This window comes from Mandrillus leucophaeus, unplaced genomic scaffold (genome assembly GCF_000951045.1).
Source record: "Mandrillus leucophaeus isolate KB7577 unplaced genomic scaffold, Mleu.le_1.0 Scaffold923, whole genome shotgun sequence".
NCBI classification, from domain to species: Eukaryota; Metazoa; Chordata; class Mammalia; order Primates; family Cercopithecidae; genus Mandrillus; species Mandrillus leucophaeus.
The window spans coordinates 379151-386733 of record NW_012110064.1 but is presented as its reverse complement, the minus strand read 5'-3'; positions in this window follow the sequence as shown (position 1 = coordinate 386733).

Genomic DNA, 7583 nt, shown 5'->3' with positions numbered 1-7583 from the left:
TTATGCAGATTTGTAACCATATGCTGTGATAGATACATTTCTATCATCAAATCAGCACTTCAATCAGAACCAATAAGATTGTAATAAGATTGACTTTCTTTCATGAGCACATGTATCATGAAGGTTCAGGGAATTTATCTAGTATAGAAGACTGTTAAAAGGGAGATGGCAGACCACGAATTAATATCCATTACTGGTCATCCATATGGTGAAAATGGATATTAGTTGTGGTTTTATTTTATAATTTAAAAGAGGATATTAGAAAAAAGTCTAGTAAATTATTTTAAATTGTTTTTGTTTCAGAAGTTTTTTAAATGAGATTTCTGGTGGTAATTTATAAAGATTAAAATATGCCCATTTAAAGCCTGTATTTAATAAGTTAAAGCCATTAAGAAATTAGAAAAGCCTCAACAAGCTATGTTGTCTCGGGTGATATAAATGTTTATTAATATGTTTATTTTTAATACAAAAGGATTCTGCAGATAATTTTGTTAACTTCACTGTTTTTAGAATTCCACATTTATTAGGAAGATAATACTTCAAAGTAAAAGCTTATTCAACAACCTCATTTACCTTTTCCTTGCTTTTGGTAACCAAACCACTGAGCAAACAAAAAATAATAGGTTGATAATACAGGCTATTTCTGCTTGGCTGCAATTGCCCGGAATTTCTATTTCAACTCCTTTCCTCTCAGAGTGTTGCCACTAATGTGACAATCAATCCATCTGTGCTTCTGGTTATTAAAGAGAACCTGGCAACCACTTTAATCAATCACCTTGCTGTGAAAGGAAGCAGTGAGAAGGTTGAGGGGAGAGGTGAATTACCTCAAAACTAAGGTTGGTAATATTGTTTGCAGAGGGGAAGCATCCTGGGGAGTGTATAACCTACGGTGAGTTTTTATTGGTCTCCTTCAATTTTTTCTTTATTTTGAAATGACCTTGAACACATATCAGATAATTCACACAGTCCAGGGAGCAATCGCCTATTTCCTCAAAGCTTTTAGGGTAAGAAGCACATTCATTCAAGGTAATGCATTTTATTTGTAACTGCTTTCCACAGTTTAACTTTACTTAGCTTTTAGGTGACCTCTTAACCTATCATTTTTCAAAGAAATTGTGTGTGTGTGTGTCTGTGTGTATGTGTGTGTGTGTGTGTGTGTGTTTTGAAGAACCTTTTTTCTAGCCAGGGGACCTGGATTTTCTTTTGACTTTTCATTTTCATTACCACTCTAATCAAGGAATCATGAAAATACTTATTACCTGACCTTGAAAACCTAAATGCTCTCATTTGGCTGTCATTGATTCATTGATATCACCCTTAACTGTCCATAAAGAGTTTTAACTATTCTAACCCCCAACACATAATTCTTACTGTAGATGTTCAGGTCTGCTTCATGTTGCATATACAATCTATTTCAATTTTCACTTGTATGTCTTTGCTTTTGCTATTCCCCTAGGTTTGCACTTGTCGGAATGCTTTTATTCATTACTCATGCAAAATGTGCCATTTCTCCAAAGTCCACCTCAGCCTTTCTAACATTATGACCTCTTCTGATGAACACCACAGCTTCCTGTCCCCTCACAATATTTATTTTTTCTGAACTAAAGTGATTGAACTCAGTTTAACAAATGATCATATAACGCTGTATCTAAGTTTCTTATGATGTTACATTTGTCGGTTTGTCTTTCAAGGTTGTACATTTGCTGAAAATGAGGACTACATTCCTGCAACATATATTGAGGAATTAGGGTCCCCAGGGTGCTCTATAACCCTTTCCTAATTGATTTCTGCCAGGCACTTAATAATTAACACAAAATAAATCTTTTTTTAATCACTATATATGAGTCCATAACTTATTTTGAAGTTAAAAATGCCTTTCCACCTATATGGTAGGCAAGAAGAGTTTAAATTTGTTGTTTTGTGTTTGCTTTGTAATAGATTATATTTTAAACATATCACAGGCAAGATCAGTTTGTCATATTTATAGATTTATTTACAGTACTGCCTTTGTTTGCCACTATTGTTTTCTAATTTTGTTGTTGTTGTTGTTTTTGTTTTTGAGACAGGGTCTCGCTCTGTTCCCCAGGCTGGAGTGCAGTGGCATGATAATGGCTCATTGAGCCTTGACCTCCCAGACTCAAGCAATCCTTCTACCTCAACCTCCTGAGTAGCTGGGACTACAGGCATCTGCCACAGCATCTGACTAAATTTTCAAGTCTTTGTAGCAATGGAGTCTTACTATGTTGCCTAGGCTGCTCTTGGACTTCTGGGAGCAAGTGATCCTCCCACCTCACTCTCCCAAAGTTCTGGGATTACAAACATGAGCCGCTGCACCCAACACGCTATCATTATAATGCCCTAATGTTTGCTAGACTGTCTTAATTAAATGAAATTCCTATTCCATTGTTGGTATGCAAACATTTCAGTGGCTGTAACATCATAGGTTGATCTTTGCTGTGTTTATTAAAAAATAATTTTTATTGCTTATGGACAATAAGTTGGGATAAGGAGAACACTGATCTAATTTTAGTATTTGTGATTTAACCCTTTCTAATTCTGATTCATATTTTCTATTCTTATCAGGTCTATAAGAGCATAAAGTACAGTAGCAAAACTGGTAAAAAAAAAATGACTAAAATAAAACCGTTCTCTAGCAGGAACACTTCACTCTAGGACATTATGCTATGGTAAGGAAAAAGTCTATTTAAAAATGTGATTGCCATAGCATCTGATTTGCTTTTATAAAGCAGAGTTTTTCTGGCAATAGGCAAATGGCAACACCAAACACAAAACTGCCCCCAAATTTAACGTTCTAGTACCAAACTGAAAATATTACCTATTTCTTGTCTTTAAAAAGTAAATAGCTGTTTACAGTAATTGTTTTATAAATGTAATTGAGAGCATTACTAAGAGTAGACAATAAAATACATAGCTAATCACAAGCTTTATGTTTTTGGGTAACAGCCCCAGTAAACAACTCATTTGAATGTCTACAATTAGACATTGATTGGCAGCTGATTGATATGTGAAAGGACAAGGAAAGCTCATTTGATCAGAAAAATCATGTTGCTTATACTTTCAAATGAAACAATATTTGAGCAGGTTGAGTTCTTGGAATTGATTAGGAATTAGAGCAAATAAATAGAAAATTTCTCAGACAATTAAGATTTAATCAGGCCTTTCATCACCCCACTACACTGCTGTGCTTGTCCTTGTTAACTTTGCCCTCTTTCTGCCCTCTGTGCCTCATCGGAGTTTTAATAAATATGTGCCACTTCCCAGCTTCAGAGTCTGCCACGGTGGTTCTCAGAATCCTCTTAGGCAGGCATTGGTTGTGTCAATGTCCTCAGGTTAGAATTATCCATCTTTCTCTGGGTGCCTATGGTCCATTCTGATTATGGAAGTCCCTGCAGGATTTATTGTTTCCTACCTGCTTTAAAATCTGCTTCTTTCTGAGATGGCTTGTGGGTACCTGCATGCCTTTCTTTCTCAAATACATTGCTTACCTCACTACAAAATTTTTTTCTGTCATTTTTTTTTCTGCACCCTAATTTGAACAAATAATTAAGTTCTTTTCTGGTGTTAGGGCACTAGCAAAGAATGACTCTGAAGCTATTTTCTTAATATACATCTCCAAAACAGATTCTGTCCTTCAGTGCAGATAGTGTTAGGCACAGATGGGAGCCTGGCTGGCTACCTTCAATATTTTGTTTTCCTGATTTAACACCCAAGTCTGGAATGGTGACAGAGACCCTTGTTCTCTGTGGATTATAAAACTATGTCATGTCATGCTATTTTTCTACTAGTCAGTGGATAGATATCAGAACATTTTTTTTTTCCTTCAAATACAGGAATCTGCTGGACATTGTGGCTCACGCCTGTAATCCCAGTACTTTGGGAGGCTGAGGCCAGTGGATCACGAGGTCAGGAGATTGAGACCATCCTGGCTAACACCATGAAACCCTGTCTCTACTAAATATACAAAAAATTGGTCACACATTGTGGCATGCACCTGTGGTCCCAGGTCCCAGGAGAATCGCTAGAACTCAGGAAGCAGAGGTTGCAGTGAGTCGAAATTGTGCCACTGCACTCCAGCCTGGGTGACAGAGTGAGACTCCATCTCAAAAAAACAAACAAACAAAAAAAACAGGAATCAATACATATGAACATGGAGGAAGAGGAAGTAAGGTGCTATAGAGAAGACTGCCTTAGATTTATTAAGCATCTTCCCACATAAAGTTACATTAGGGCTCAGAAACCCAATACCCTCCATATATGACATTTTGGCATGCTTAACTAAAGAAGCCTCAAGGTTTTCTGACCAACCACCTTCACCATTTCCCCCAGAGAAGCTAAAGTGTGTGTCTGTGTGTGTGTGTGTTTTAATCTGCCTAAGATCCAGACCCACTAAGGAAAATAATTATATTTTATTTCCTCTCCCTGTTAGTTCACTATCTACTGCAGAAAAGAAGACCAAGATGTGAGCACATCTCATCAGAACTTTTCACAAGTATAATAACTGTCTTTAAGGACTATTTAAATTTCAAAGAAAACTATTTCCAGGTTAATCTCTGTTCTTTGATCTAATCATTCTCCCTAGCAATTATTTATTGCCCCTCAATAGAATTCCTCTTCTCCTCCCTCCCATAACCTGTCTTACCAGGATAGATGCCTTCATTTTTTCTATAACCTCCAAATGGTATGTAAGTTTCTGAAACTTACTGTGAAGTTGAGCCTTTATTCTGAGGGCTCCTGGGTACACACCTTAAGCAAATTCGTATGCTTTTTCTCCTATGAATCAATCTACTTCATCCCAGTGATTTTTCAGTGAACCTTTAGGAGGACAATGGCCATGACCTCCACAGTTAATATAATGAAATTTTCTTCAAGGATTAAGCCAGATGCCTCTCCTATGGTGTGTCTAAAGTGTGTCTTTGGAAACAAAATAATCCCAATGAGAGATCTAACCTTTTATAATAGCATGATGGGTTCCTGTTGCCTGATGCACAGATAGGACCAATTCAGAGAAAGCAGTATTTCAGTCAAGAAAGAGTTTAATAAACTCAGAGCTAGCCAAATGGAAAGACAGGAGTCTGTTATTCAAATCAGCCACCCCAAGAACTCTGAGGCTAAGGCTTTTATGGATAACTTGGTAGGCAGGGGGCTAGAGAATGGATGCTGCTGATTGGATGGGGATGAAAGCCTAGGGGTGTGGAAAATGGCCCTGATGCACTGAGTAAGCCTCTGGGTGAGGGCCACAGGACCAGATGAGTCATGAGGCTTTGGTCCAGATGGAGTCAGTTGTTCAGCAGAATGCAGAAGTCTAAAAAAACCTCAAAAGACCAATGTTAGGTTCTGCAATAGTGATGTTACCAATACAAACAACTGGGGAAGCTACAAATCTTGTGATCTCTCATGCAGTAAACAGCTACAGAAAAACAAGTTATGCCTACATCTTAGCAGAACTCAGGCCTGTCCGATAATCCTAGTCTTGTGGACTTAAAGTCTTAGAAAAGTGGTCTCAGAACAAGGAGGGGGTCAGTTTTAGGGAGAAACTATTATTATCCTTGCTTCAAAGTTAAACTGTAAACTGAATTCCTTCTGCGGTTAGCTTGACTTACTTCTAGGAATGAGTGAGGACACCCAGCCTCTGAGGCTAGAAGCAAGATAGAGTCAACCGTGCTAGACTTTTCTCATTGTCATAATCTTTGCAAAGGTGGTTTTATTTCTATTTCTTGTATTTTCTGGTCTCTTGACATGTTCTTTCATTCTCTGCAGAATTATTAAGCTAAGGTAATTTAATTCAGTAAATCCTTCTATCTCTTTAGTAGCTATGAAAAAGATTGTGGTGGGAGTTTGAATGAGCTAGCTAAATATTTCATGGATGGTGATTATGAGTGCTTTTCAATACTAAATTACTCTGGGGAGTTTTGGTGGATTTCAGTTATCCGTTATGTTTGTGGTTACTCTCTGAATACTCTCTTACATTGAGTTTAGTTAAAAAAAACAGAGAGAAAGGTAAGCTATGCCTACATCTTAGAATTCAGTCCTGTTCCATAATCCTACCCATTAGAATGGCCAAAATACAAAACACTGACAATATCAAATGCTAGTGAAGATGTGAAGCAACAGGAACTCATGCATTGCTGCAATCAAACTCCTTAGCATTACCCAAATAATTTTAAAATTTATGTCCACACAGATACTGGCACACAAATGTTTATAGCAACTTTATTCATAATTGCCAAAATTTAGAAGCAACCAAGGTACCTTTTGATCAGTGAGTGGGTAAACTATGGTACGTTCATACAATGTAGTAGTACACAGTGATGAAAAGAAATGTTATGAGATCACAGAAAGATGTGGAAGAACATTAACTACATATTGGTAAGAAAAAAAAATGCCAGTCTGAAAAGGTTGCATTCTGTATGATTCCAGATGTAAGACATTCTGAAAAAGGCAAAACTATAGAGACAATAAGAAGATCAGTGGTTGCTAGGGTGGCAAGGAGAAGGAAGGGATAAATAGGTAGAGCACAGGGGATTTTGAAGGCAATGAACCTCTTCTATATGATATTGTAAAGGTGTGGAAAGGTGACATTATACATTTATCAAAACCCATAGAACTGTGCAACACAAGAGCGTGAACTGCAGTGTAAACTATAAACTTGAGTTAATAATTGTGTATTCATACTGGTTCCTCATTTGTAACAAATGTATCTCACTAATGCAAGATGTTAAGAATAGGGGTTACTGTGTGCAGAGGGAGAGGCAGTATGTAGTTACTCTCTATACTTGCTGTTCATGGTTTCTGTAAACCTCACACCATAAGACATAAAGTTTATTAATTTTTTAAAACTGAGAGAGAAAAAGGAAAATAAAAAAATTAGAATAATATTGCCTATTGCCTCATCTCAGTATGAAAAAACATCATTCAACTGTGAAAACTCAAGTGATAGACATATAGTTATTAGCTTGATTACAGAAGTGCACTTTAAAGTATAGTATACTGACTAGTACCAAGTTTTTAAAGAAGAGGAGGAAGCAAAAAAAGAGAAAACATTAATTTTATCATTGTTTGCATTAGGAAGTCTTTAGATCAACCATAGATTAAATATGTATACACTATACATATGTGTGTGTATACATATGTTATATACTATATGTGTTATATGGTAACATTACCATATACACAAAATATAAAGTGATCACAAAGCTAACCCCTAGTATAAACATATTTATTTTCTTAAATATTAGATAATTCAAACACATGTGAGTGTGCCTGTGTATACACACAAACATGCACACACAAATAAATGAACTGTATTAGGAAAAGATGATAAACATGATCCAAACAAAAAAAAAATGACATATGACCTAGACCATATATATTAAATCTTTTGTCTTATATTATCTAATGTAAATGGACTTACTTCCTTGATGAAAAATTGGATCACAAAACAAAATTCAATTCTTTCTATAAATAAAGGTCACCAACTAAGCAATGTGATCCTTAAAGGTTGAAAATAAAAGGAGAGGCAAGCACACTCCAAGCAAATGCGTTTTGAAGGAAAGCAGAGGTTG